We start from the raw sequence: 13,279 nt of genomic DNA, 5'->3' as shown, positions 1-13,279 counted from the left end.
AGATCATGATTTGAGCCATAACTGGAACTCAAGGACTTTCTTTTCTGGACCCTTTGCAGTACTTAAAGCCCTGCATCATTATATATTAAGGCACAATAGCCAGGCATTCTCTGATACAGTTTAGAGGGGAAGAAGAAGAAAAAGAAAACCCAGTCAGTCAGATTGACTGTAAATCTAGTCCTGGCATAAAGCTGTCCACCTCTTGCTCAGGAAGATCCAGCCTATCAGGCAATGCCACACAAAGTTGCACTTCTTCTTTATTGGCTAGACCTGGGAAAGGAGATAGAAGGAATTTCAGTTTCTTTTGAAAAGGACTGACTTTGGAGGGGAAAAATATTAGCCATTTTGTTTGTTTTATCCTCAGTAATTCCTGTGATACTTTTTCTGTAGGTACTGGTGGGGGGTTTTGGTGGCTCCAGAGTTCATGAAGCAGAGAGCCTCCTGTATTTGCATAGTAGTAATGAAAGCCTCTGGACAGTAGAATTGCTCCTTCTTCATGTTTCATCTTTTATCTTCTCTTTTATGGATATATGAAGTATTCCTATAGCATTTGAGGTTATTCAGTAGGAAAGGAGTGGCCTAGGGTCATTGTGAGCCTACCCAGTCTGAATAGTATCCCAGTAATGTTTGGTGTCTCCCTCAAAATCCTCTCATCTTTGCTTTAAGGTGCCATCAATTGGCAAGAAACTATCAACAGTTTGGGGTTGTAGTACCAAAAGCAACAGATGAATGAGGACAAGTTATTTTGTTACTTTTGAGGTATGAAATGGTCAATCCCAGACCTCAAAGAGTCATTATAATTGCAGAAGCTTCTTTGTGTGTGAACTTGATTGTTATTAATACTAGCAGTGAGCTATTAAGGAACATGACAATACTTTGACATTATTTGACAATACAAGCCATTATTTTGTTTGTTTTCACATCTGGTTAGTTTACATTTTTTAAAGTAATTCAGATTATCTCTACTTGAATCTGAAAGTCATGTTGTAAGTCTGATAAAGCTGTCTTGATCTAGTCTTATTTTGGGAGGAAGCTCGAATTTGTAATCTCCTCAAATATAGGCAGAAATATTAGGATTTAGATTAGACTTTAGGATTTAGTGAATTCTCATTGTGGCTGTGGCGGATTAGAAGTGTTAATTGGAGAGGTTGTGCATCTCTAACCTAGAAGGTATTTATTTATAAAGTTAGCTTTTTGAGAGTATTTAAATTCAGACTTCCCAGGAGGGAAGTTGTGGGCTAACAAGTGGCAAGTTGGAATAGCAGAACACAAGTAGAGAGTCTAGAAATCCTGGGTCAAATGCTAGCTTTGCCATTTTTCAGGTACATGATTTTGGGTAAGCCTCCTAGTTGGTTTGTTTTTTTTTTTTTTTTTTTTTTTTTTTTGCTGCAAGGCTTGTGAGATTTTAGTTCCTGAACCAGGGATAGAACCCAGGCCCTCACCATTGAAATGTGGAGTGCTAAGCACCAGGAAGGAAGGTTGATACTCCGTCATGTCTGACTCTTTGTGACTTTATGGGCTCCTCTGTCCATGGAATTTTCCAGGCAAGAATATTGGAGTGGGTTGCCATTTCCTATTCCAGGAGATCTTCCCGACCCAGGAATTGAACCCACATCTCTTGTGTCTCCTGCATTGGCAGGCAGGTTCTTCACCTCTGGTGTCACCTGGGAAGCTAACCAGACCACCTGGGAATTCCCAAGCCTCCTAATTTTTGAATTCCTATTTCTTGCACAGTAAAAGCCAGTTTTTACAGTGGGCTCTAAGGTCTTACATGCTCTGCCCTTCCCTGCTGCTGCTGCTAAGTTGCGTCAGTCCCTTTTCTTTTTTGATCTCCTGTCATCCTCTCTTTTGCTCATGCCATCCCAGCCACTTTGGCTTGTTCCTTAATACATCAGTCGCACTCTCTATCTCAGGACCTTTGCACTAGTTACTCCTTCTAGTGGGAAATATCTGTTTTTCCCACAGAGATAATACAAATGACTAATTTTCTTACTTTCTTCAGTCAAGTCTTTGTTTAAATGTCACCTTTTGAGTGAGACTTTATCCTATCTGTATTTAAAATTGCACCTTCAACTTCCACCCCTCACTCCTAATCCTTCTCTGTTTTTCCGTATACAGCTTTCTGACATACTTAATTGTTACATTTATTGCTTATTGATTCCCTATGATGTAAGGTCTGTGAAGACTTGCATTTATTTTGGTGTTTTGTTTAATGCCTAGTACAGTATGTGGCATATAGTTAATACTCAATAACTATTTCTTTTTAAAAAAATATTCATTTGGCTGTGCTGGGTCTTGGTTGCAGCGCAAGGGATCTTCAGTCTTAGTTCCGGCATGTGGGATCTAGTTCCCTGACCAAGGATTGAACCTGAGCGCCTTGGATTGGGGAGCATGAAGTCTTAGCCACTGGGCTACCAGGGAAGTCCCTCAATAACTATTTCTTAATCAAATAGGAATAATAATAACTTTTTCTTATCTGTTTGTTTATAACAAAGCTATGAAATGTGGTAAGCATGATACAGGATCTTAAAATGTTTTTTGAACTTTGAAGTGTTCATTATACAAATAATGATGGTAGAATGATTGCCTTCCTGTTGAAATGGTAAATAACACTTGATTATGGAAAAAATCTTCATATATATTCACATATATTATCACATCTCCCAAACTCCAGCTCTGTTCCCAGTTGTCCACTGTACGCTAGATGTAGCCATCTCTGTATTCCATTGGTACCTCAGACTCGACATTTTCATCACCTACTCCCCTTTTGTGATTCATTGAGTCATCGAAGCTAGAGATCTGAGCATTATTGTTAGTTCTCTCTCTCTTATCCATTACTTTCCAGATATTTCTGAATCTATACCTTTTTTCTGTATTTCCATTGCTGCTGTTCAGGACTACAACAACTTTTATTTGGAATATTGCCACGATCTCTTATAGTTCTCTCTGTTTTTAGTCTTGTTCCCTTTTAAACCATCAGTCATACTCTCTTCAAAATAGTCTAATGGAGATCTGATTATTCACTTTCCCCTTCTCAGAAGTATTCAGTAGTTTCCAATCATTTAAAGGTACTCTGCATGATATCAAGGGCCCTTTATAAATCTTGACCTTTGTCTTTCTCTCCAGCTTTACTTTTCTCCCTTTACAGTTTATACATGAGCAAATACAGTTCTTTTAGTTACCAGATCAGCTTCCAAATTTCATCTCAAAGCTACTCACTCTGGGAACCCTTCCTTGACTTGCCCAAAGAGACTTAGATATACTTTCTTCTTTGATCTCATTCTAATTTGTATATATTGCATATCTCCCCCCAGTGGTCTGACAACATTCTGAAATAAAGAGATACCATGTCTTTTTACTATTGTTTCTCCAGTGCCGAGCATGGTGTCTGTCACCTATAAAATGTTTTAAAATAATGAATAATTCTATGGATTGAGAAAATGCTGCATACATTTAGAAGATGCCCCATTTGTTACATTCTGGGGACAGAAGAACCCAGTTGGTGTCTTCGTTCCATTTATCTGTGTGACCTTGGTTGAGTCACTTGAAGTCTCCCAAGCCATGCTGCTGCTGCTAAGTCGCTTCAGTCGTGTCCGACTCTGTGCGACCCCATAGATGGCAGCCCACCAGGCTCCCCCGTCCCTGGGATTCTCCAGGCAAGAACACTGGAGTGGCTTGCCATTTCCTTCTCCAATGCATAAAAGTGAAAAGTGAAAGTGAAGTCGCTCAGTCGTGTCCGACTCGTCGCGACCTCATGGACTGCAGCCTACCAGGCTCCTCCGCCAATGGGATTTTCCAGGCAAGAGTACTGGAGTGGGGTGCCATCGCCTTCTCCACTCCCAAGCCATAGTTTTCTCAAATTAGAAATAATCAGTAGCTGTTTTATCTATTTCACTGTGTCTCTTTGTCAGCCACATGAGATCACACATGTAAAAATGTTTTATAAACTGTAGAGCACTGTATATAGTTGTTAGTTATTATGTGCTGACACAAGCTGAGCTTTTCTCACAACTCATTTTTTCTTGTTTACATTGATGTAGGCCCTTTCATTTTATCATCGAAACCATAAATAACCCTTCTACAACTTGTGTTTTGTTCATGTCCTTTTTCATTAGTAGGTGTGATGTGTTCCTATATATTGTCTTAAATAGGGCAAGTTTAAAGGCTTTCTCAGTAGTCCAGTGGGTTAAAGAGGTTGTAAAGTCCTGGAAATTACTCTTCTCAAGTACCTCAGTCAGGGATTCTATAATTTTTTCTTCAGTTGTTTTTTAATGCATTTTTGCAACTTTTGAAACTTGAAGGGAATTTTTAAAATGTAAATATAAACTCATTTGTTGAGTACTTTCTTTGTGTAAGGCTATATGCTATTTTAATTCTTATAGTAACTCTGAGGGAGGTATTATAATTTTACAGATGAGAACACTCAGTTTTCAGGGAGTTTTGCTGAAATGTTTTTTGTCATTTTGCTGAAATCTCAAAAATTAATAAAAGTGGTGAATCCAGTATTTGAACAGTTTTGCCTGACTCCAAAAGTTATCTTACTGTTCTCTTAATGCTTCTCATAGAATTTTGTTTTGCCTTTGCAGAAACAAACCAAACAAGAAAATGATAGTTTTCCTAGTAGATCTTATATGAAAAAAGTTACATGATCAAATTAGGGTTTTGAAAAATTCTGGGTTAAGTTAAGGCAGATTTCTTTACAACATAAGATCCCAAAGCCTTGCATATCTAAATATACATTTATATTAGGAGTGGTAAAAGAATGACCAAAGGATGCAAAGCTTCTGGAAATTATTTGACCATGAAGAGCATGTCTTTGAGAAGATAGTACTGCACCTTGATAATCTGCTTTCTTGTAGTTCTTCTGTGGGTTGATTTTTTAAAAAAAGAATTGTCACTCTTGAATGAGGGAATTAACTACTTTTGTGTGCTAGTTTTCCAGAGAACTAGTATGGTGGTATTATGCTAGATGTTTTTTTAGAAACTTCACTGGTTTGGAGGCTGCAGTTTTTTCCCCCATGAATCTTCAAAGGCAAGTGGCACAGCTCATCCAACTTGGCTCTTACCTTCAATGAGTTCCCAGGAGGATAACTCTAACTGAGCTGCTGCCTCCACCTTCTTTCATCTTGCATGCTAGGAAGCAGGAGAGTAAGGTTTCAGCTTTGTGTGTGAGCAGAATCCCTTGAGCCAGGAGCAAGAAGCTCTTCCTTTCTGTAAGGATGGTAGTTTCACACTAAGAGATCTGTAAAGCCCACCGTTCTTTCTCTTCTGTGATGCATGCAGACAGACATGGACATCAGAGGCAAGAAGGAACAATAGCTTTGATTTTTTTCAGTCATACTGGTCTTGAAATTGAAACCTTGGGGGATTTGTCTTCTGTTGTTTAAAAGCATAAAGGTTACCTGAATGGTGTTCACCACTAAATAGGTTGAACTACCAGTGAAAAACGTTGAAAATATTTCCTCAATAGAATAACGTATTTTGGAGGGAGGGACAGTTTCTAACCACTCTTTAACATATATTTGGCTGGATTGATGTGTTACTATCAAAGAGATTGAAGGAGTTCGTCATATTTATTGCAACTGCCCTGGACAGTGTGCCTGGAAGACCCTATATTAGATTTCTGTGGAAATTTGGTGTGAATAGCATGACACTCTTCCCATGTAGTACTGTCCATGAATAAATTGTGTTACTCTAATGCTGTTGTTTTCTCATTTTATAATTCACTTGGTAAAGAATGCTCACTGAAGTCTTTACCTGAGTGCATTTGAAAGTTTTATTTTCTTAGAATATTTTAAATCCAGATTATTTTCTGCCATGTGAATGGAAGCTAGAATATGGGTCTCTTACTGCACTAAGATTCAGTCTTAAGTTTTCATTAGCCTGCATTTTTAACTCTTCACTTTGTGGATGGAAAGCTATTTCACAGTTGAGTTCTGTATAATTCATTAATATTGCACTGAAAACTTTCAAGGAATATGGGTGTCTGGAAAAGCATCTTTTTACAGCTGTATTTACTTGAACAGAAACATCTTTTTATTTATTTATTAATTTATTTATGACTGTGCTGGGTCTTGGTTGTTGTGCTGGGTCTTTCTCTAGTTGCAGTGAGTGGCAGCTGCTCTTGATGTGGAGCGTGGCCTCTAGGCATCTGGGCTTCAGTTGTTGTGGCTCACAGGCTTAGTTGCTCCACAGAACACGGAGTCCTCCCAGACCAGGGATCTAACCTGTGTCCCCTGCATTGGCAGGTGGACTCTTAACCACTGGACCCACAGCGAAGTCCCAGAAAGAAACATCCAAAAAATAGCAAGTGCAACTTTGAAAAACCTGGAGGGTTCAAAGGAATAAGATGTCTCTAGTTTAAATAGTGGTGTAAAAATTTGAGATCTAATGAATTACTGTACATAAAGGGGTACCACTTGTTATGAACTGTTTTGATTGTTGCATTTTTAAAAGTATTTATTTAGGAGGGAGGAGGGTTCAGGATGGGGAACACATGTATACCTGTGACGGATTCATTTTGATATTTGGCAAAACTAATACAATTATGTAAAGTTTAAAAATAAAATAAAATTTTAAAAAAAGTATTTATTTAATTATTATTTTTGGCCGCGCTGGGTCTTCGTTACTGCGCACAGGCTTTCTCTAGTTGTGGCGAGCGTGGGCAGCTCTCTAGTTGTGGCGAGCGTGGGCTTCTCATTGCTGTGGCTTCTCTTGTTGCAGAGCACAGGCTCCAGGGCACACAGAGTTAGTTCAGTAGTTGCTGTGCGTGGGCTTAGTAGTTGCGGCAAACAGGCTTAGTTGCCCTGCGACATGTGGAATCTTCCCTGACCAGGGATGTAACCCATGTCTCCTGCATTGATTGGCAGGTGGACCACTAGGGAAGTCCTGATTGTTTCGCTGATGCTACCAAAGCCTTGATGTGTATCTGGAATTAAATTGTAGGTTCCCAGTTTTGTCAAAGACAGAGTGGTAGGTGTCCAAGAAGAGTATAACCAAGGTTGGCATCTGAGTGGTTTCTATTTCCAAATTAAATCTTCAGTCTGGCTGACTGAATAGCTGATAATATTCACAGGAAGGGAGTAAAATACAGTATACTAAAGGGACTTCCTTGGTGGTCCAGTGGCTAAGAGTCCATGCTCGCAGTGCAGGGGGGCCCAGGTTCAGTCCTTGATGAGGGAACTAGATTTCATATGCTGCAGCTAAAGAATCTGCATGTTGCCACGAAGATTGATGATCCCGTGTGCCGCAGCTAAGACCTGCTGGAGCCAAATAAATAAATTTGGCTGCACCAAGTCTTAGTTACAGCATTTGGGATCTTTAGTTGCAGCATGTGGAATCTAGTTTCCTGACCAGGGATCGAACTCGGGCCCCTTACCTTGGGAGCCTTGAGTCTTAGCCACTGAACCATCAGGGAAGTCCCCAGTAAGTAAATATTTTTAAAAAAGCAAAACAAAAGTATCTGTAGTTATGTCACGTCTGTGCTGTCTTCTAGATTCAGTTGGGTTAAGAGTGTGAAAAGGACTATATAAGGGCACTTTTATGGTACAAAGAGGTATTAGAGGAGAACAGTGAGATTTTTACTTATTTTGTAGCTTTAAGAATTAGCTGTGAAGAAGCCTTTGGAAGTGATCATTTTTTCACTTTCAGTATTACTGGAGTATAGTTGCTTTACTGGGAGTGATCATTTTAATTTTTTATGGGGGCTGCTTACCACATCTATACATTGCCTAGACTGCACATTAGTTTTTGCTGGTTTTGTGCTCTCTCTCTTGTTAATCTTTCCAAGTCAACTATTCTCAGTGTTGTGCATAAGTATAATTCTGGTATCTGGATATGAGAAAGTAGTCTAGTATTGGTGCTAATCTTCAGGTATTTTTACATAAGTAGTTGAAATCTCCTTCTATGGTTACACTGGAATAACTTTTGGTCATTTTAAAAAGTGTAGTTCTACAGTTAGAAAGTTTGGGGTTCACATTTCTACTTTGCCACTTAACTAGTTGTTAGACCTTAACTTCACTTCTCTGTGCCTGGCGGCTAGTAACTCTGTACCTATTAAAAAATAACTGCCCATCATTCCTCAGCTTAGCACCTGGCAACTTCCATTCTACTTTCTTTATCTATGAATTTGAGTACTCTAGGGTCTTCATATAAGTAGAATCATAAAATATTTGTCCTTTTGTGTCTAGCTTATTTAATTTTAGCATAATACCTTCAGGGTTCATCTATGTTGTAACGTCTCAGAATTTCATTCCTTTTTAAGGCTGAATAATATTCCTTAAGATCTTGATGCTGGGAAAGATTGAAGGCAAAAGGTAAAGGGGGCAGCAGAGGGTGAGATGGTTAGAGAGCATCACTGACTCAGTGGACGTGAATTTTAGCAAACTCCAGGAGACAGTGGAGGATAGGGGAACCTGGTGTGCTGCAGTCCATGGGATTGCAGAGTCTTGCATACGACTTAGCAGCTGAACAATAGCAACAACTGTTTATTTTCTTTTGTGACTGTTCATTCCCACCAGCAATGTACCCATTTTTAAATTGGGTTATTTGTTTTGTTGTCATTGAGTGATATGAGTTCTTTTTACTGGATATTAATCCTGTATCAGATATATGATTTACAAATACTTTCTCCCATTTTTTGAGTTATTTTTTACTCAGTTGATAATGTCCTTTGGTGCACAAAATTTTGATGAGATCCAGTTTACTATTTGCTGTTTTTGGTGTCATATTCAAGAAATTGTTGTCAACTCTGTCATGAAGCTCTTACCTCCAGTGTTTCCTTCTAAGAGTTTTTCAATTTTAGTTCTTATTTTTAGGTCTTTGATCCATTTTGAGTTAATTTTTGTATATGCTCTAAGGTAAGGGTACAGTTTTATTCTTTGGCATGTGGATATCCAGTTTTTCCAGAACCATTTGTTGAAAAGACAGTCCTGTCTCCACTGAGTGGTCTTGATCCTTGTTGATAATCATTTGATCATATATGCAAAGGTTTATTTTGGAGCCTGTATTCTGTTCTATTGGTTTTTTATGTCTGTCTTTATGCTCATACCACACTGTTTCAGTAACTGGGGCTTTGTAATAAATTTTGAAGTCAGTAAGTGTAAGTCCTCTGACTTTTTCATTTTCAAGATTGTTTTGACTATTTGGGATCCCTTGAGATGACATATGAGTTTTAGGTTGTGTTTTTCTTTTCATATCCTTTTTTTATATTGGGCCAAACAATATAAAACTAAACTGAATGGGATTCTGTTACTATAATACGGCAGCTGGTCCTTGTCATAGAAAATTTTAATTTCACCCAGCTCCTTGGATCACGTTATTTTTCTTTACAGTATTAGAAGCAGGGTTACTCTGGATAACTTTTGCTCTTATAAATGAATTTATTTGCTGTGGTTGGAGCATTTTGTTTATTGTTAAAAGTTTAGTTAGAATTTATTTTATTTTATTTATTTTTGGCTGCGCTGGATCTTTGTTGCTGCATGTGGGCTTTCTCTAGTTGGGGTGAGCAGGGGCTATTCTTTATTGAGGTGAACAGACTTCTCATTGTGGTGGTTTGTCTTGTGGCAGAGCACAGCCTCTAGGGCACACAGGCTTCAGTAGTCGTGGTATATGCCTTTAGTTGCCTGCGGCTTGTGGAATCTTCCTGGACCACGGATCAAATCCGTGTCCCCTGCATTGGCAGGCAGATTTCTGTCTACTGTGCTACCAGCGAAGTCCAGCGGTGGCTTTTCTTTTTGCAGAGCGTGTTCTCTGGGACACTTGGCCTGGGCTTCAGTAGTTGCAGTTCACCAGCTCTAGACTGTGGGCTCAGTGGTTGTGGCACATGCGCTTAGTTGCCCCTCAGCATGTGGGATTTTTCCAGACCGGGGATAGAACTGGGTCCCATGAACTGGCAAGTGAATTCTTAACCACTGGACCACCACGGAAGTCCTCAAATTAAAAAAAAAAAATCAAGACACACAGTGAGAAGTTTCTCATCACTTCTCACCTGCCTAGTTTTAAACATCATCATTGTTATTCCTTTTCTGTCATTTCAGAATTTTCTATGTATATGCAAGCATATGTGAATTTTTTTTAGTTTTTCTTTTTACACAAAAGATAGCTTTCTACATTTTTTTCATTTAATAATATAGGAGATTCTTTTCAAATCTATGTATAGAGAATTTGCTTATTCTTTAAATGAAAATTTTGAGGGTGAAAATCTTTTCATGGATATCAGAACTTTGTTGGGAAAGAATATTCAAGTTTATGGCTGTGTACCTTTCCTATTGTCTACAAGTCTTGCTCTTTAATAACTTTCATTGCTATTATTCTCTTAGTCAGCATTGAATAAACATTATTTGAGTACTGGTATGTTATTAAACTTAATTTAGGGGTGCTGATTACCTAGTTTATAAAGTCTGTTTTGTTTTTTCATCTGTAGTCTTAAGTCTCAAATTTTATCAGAAAACCCAAGTCTCCAATAAGTGATACAGGGTTATTTTTCTAGTTCCTAGAGTATATAGACCCCAGGTGGTTTTTCTCTATCCTCCACTAGTTTGGTCTAGAAAAAAATGATAAAAAAGGAAACTTGGATCTCTTTACCCATGTGTCAGCGCTCTGTTTACTTTGTAACCACTTAAATCTGCTGGTTGTGGGCAACTGAAAAAACCTGGCTATTCATATATTTATATGAACATTCATAGGTATTAGGTGCTTACTGTATGTCTACTACGTAAAAGACATACACATAAGTGTTCTATAGCAAGTAAAGATTAACTATAAAACTTCAGTCCTCAAGAAGATACATAGTCCAGAAGAGAAGACATGTATTAAAAGAACTACAATATTAGATACAGTGTGTTTATAAATTAAGTGACCAAACATATTAGGAAACAACATATCAGCATCTTTTACAACTTGGTTCAGAGTGTGATTTAAGCTTACCAAATCCTGAAAATTCTTCCTTCAAAAACCTCTCTTTATTCCATCTATCTGTATCTGTCCTAACTTGCGTTGTTTTAGTTTTAGCTGTTGTAATTGCTTGCCCCTATCACCTTAGATGTGTCTCTCTTGTTTTTGGTCACGTCTTGTGGCTTGCTACATCTTAGTTCCCAAGTCAGGGATTGAACTAAGGCTCATGGCAGTGAAAATGCCAGGTCCTAATCGTTGGACCACCAGGGAATTCCCTTGGATACGTTTTTTTAATAATAACTAACATTACTGGGCTTTTTTATGTGCAAGTACTGTTTTAAGCACTTCACATTAACTTGTTTAATCCTCACAGTACCTCCATTTTTACAATTAAAAAAACTGAGGCACAAAGAGGTTAAGTGATTTCCCTAAGGTCACAGACTTAATAAATAAAAGAGCTGGGATACAGAATCAGGAAGTTTTGACTGTTTGGCTCAGATTGTTTAGCATTATACCATACTATGTGTATGTGTGTGTTACATTCATGTTTATCATTGTTTTGGTGATTGTACAGTATCTCGTTGTATGGATATACTTTAGTTTGTACCCAGCCTATCCCCACCGAGGAATAGATGTTTCTAGTGTGTGAGTGTATTGTCATAATCAGGATTCCAGTGAAACATCTTACATACATTTTAGTGTATCTGTAGGTAAAACTTCTAGAAATACAATTATTGGACCAAAGGGCATGCACATTGAGAAATTTGTCAGATAGTAAATTATCCTCCTGTAATTTGTACCTGTTTACATTCATACCAGCAGGTTGTGAAAGTTTCTAAAACAACTCAGTTTAAATCTAAATTTGAGGGAAACAATGTGGTTGGATAGTGATGAGTACTGTCTTCAAGTGTCTCTGTATCTTGTTAGCATTTCTTTTCTTAAAAGCATTTATCTCTGGATTTGATTATTGGCCATCTAACTGTAGCCAGTTGTTGGGAAGAGTAGTACACAGTTGAACAGAAAATTTTACTTGTTCAAAGTGGCCTTCAAACCAATCAGTTGTCAAACATGGGACTTCCCTTCGGGTCCAGTGGTTAAGAATCTGCCTGCCAATGCAAAAGACGGGTTCGATCCCTGGTCCTCAAACTGAGGTTCCACATGCCGCAGGGCAACTGCTGAGCCCGTATTCTAGCACCCTCAAGCTGCAGCTACGAAGCCCACATGCCTTAACTACTGAAGCCTGTGCTCTGCAACAAGAGAAGCTTCACTGCAATGAGAAGCCCACACACCGCAGCCCATATGCTACAGCAAAGACCCAGCACAGCCAAAAAATAAAAAAAAAAAAAATTGTTAATCTAAACCTTTTAAAACTTTGGTAAGTTGATTTGTCACCACAGTCTCTTAAGATCAGGACAACCTCAATAAGAATGAGCATGTATAGTTCCCAGTTGACTGCTTTCATGGAAACTCCTTACTGGAGTCCCTATTAAACTCCCAGTGGGCAGAGGCAGAGAGCCAAACTCTGCTAAATTGCTGTTTTCAGGGAATGGGGATGTTAAGACGAATAAGACCAAATGCTTTATACTACTCAGATTTCCTTTCTAACTAGTTTTCCTGCTCATTGGTAAGTTATTTGTCTTCTTCCTCATTCCCATTTCTCTGTTTTTAGAGTTAAGGTGATTTGTTTTATTCAGTAGATTTAAATTTTGTTTAGTGAACTTAGAACTTATAAGTAGGCCTTCACTTGCCCAGAGTAGGGTGTTATCTTGGGTGGTACCATGACCCCACATTCTGGGCCTACGGGCAGGAGTAAAATGAAACAAACTTAGTGTTCATACACATCCTTTACGGGAGTGACAGGAAATCTGATTAATTCAACGGCATGTGTGCTGAGTCGCTTCAGTCCTATCTGACTCTTTTCGACCCTATGGACTGTAGCCTGCCAGGCTCCTGTGTCCATGGGATTCTCCAGATGTATTCAAAGTTACCATCTCCTTTGAAGTGGAAAGAGTATTGGAGACTGTTTCCATTAATTATTGGTGATGGTGATGTCTTGCTTCATTTCTACTTAGGAAATCTGTATTTTATTTCCAAGGACTGAGTAATTGTCTTCTGGGCCTATTAATATCTGTTCTATTAAGTTTTGGATTACTGTGATATTTCCTTCTGTTGACTGATCAAAGATTTAGATCCACTGCTGATCTTTGTCTTCCTTATTGCTTGACTCTGGTTTTTGGAAATGAAGAGGAAAAGAAATTAGGATCTCCAGATGTCTTATCATCAGTACTACCTGTTTATGCTGCTGCTGCTAAGTCGCTTCAGTCGTGTCTGACTCTGTGCAGCCCCATAGATGGCAGCCCACCAGGCTCCCCTGTCCCTGGGATTC

At 38.6% G+C, this 13,279-nt stretch overlaps 1 protein-coding gene across 4 annotated transcripts in view; it reads left to right on the top strand.

The window, feature by feature from the left end:
• Positions 1-13,279, top strand: part of GATAD2B (GATA zinc finger domain containing 2B) — an 83,519-nt gene that overhangs the window by 3,132 nt on the left and 67,108 nt on the right. The gene's annotated exons all lie outside the window — the stretch shown is intronic.

This window comes from Bos mutus, chromosome 3 (assembly GCF_027580195.1).
Source record: "Bos mutus isolate GX-2022 chromosome 3, NWIPB_WYAK_1.1, whole genome shotgun sequence".
NCBI classification, from domain to species: Eukaryota; Metazoa; Chordata; class Mammalia; order Artiodactyla; family Bovidae; genus Bos; species Bos mutus.
This window is presented reverse-complemented; position numbering and strand designations above follow the sequence as displayed.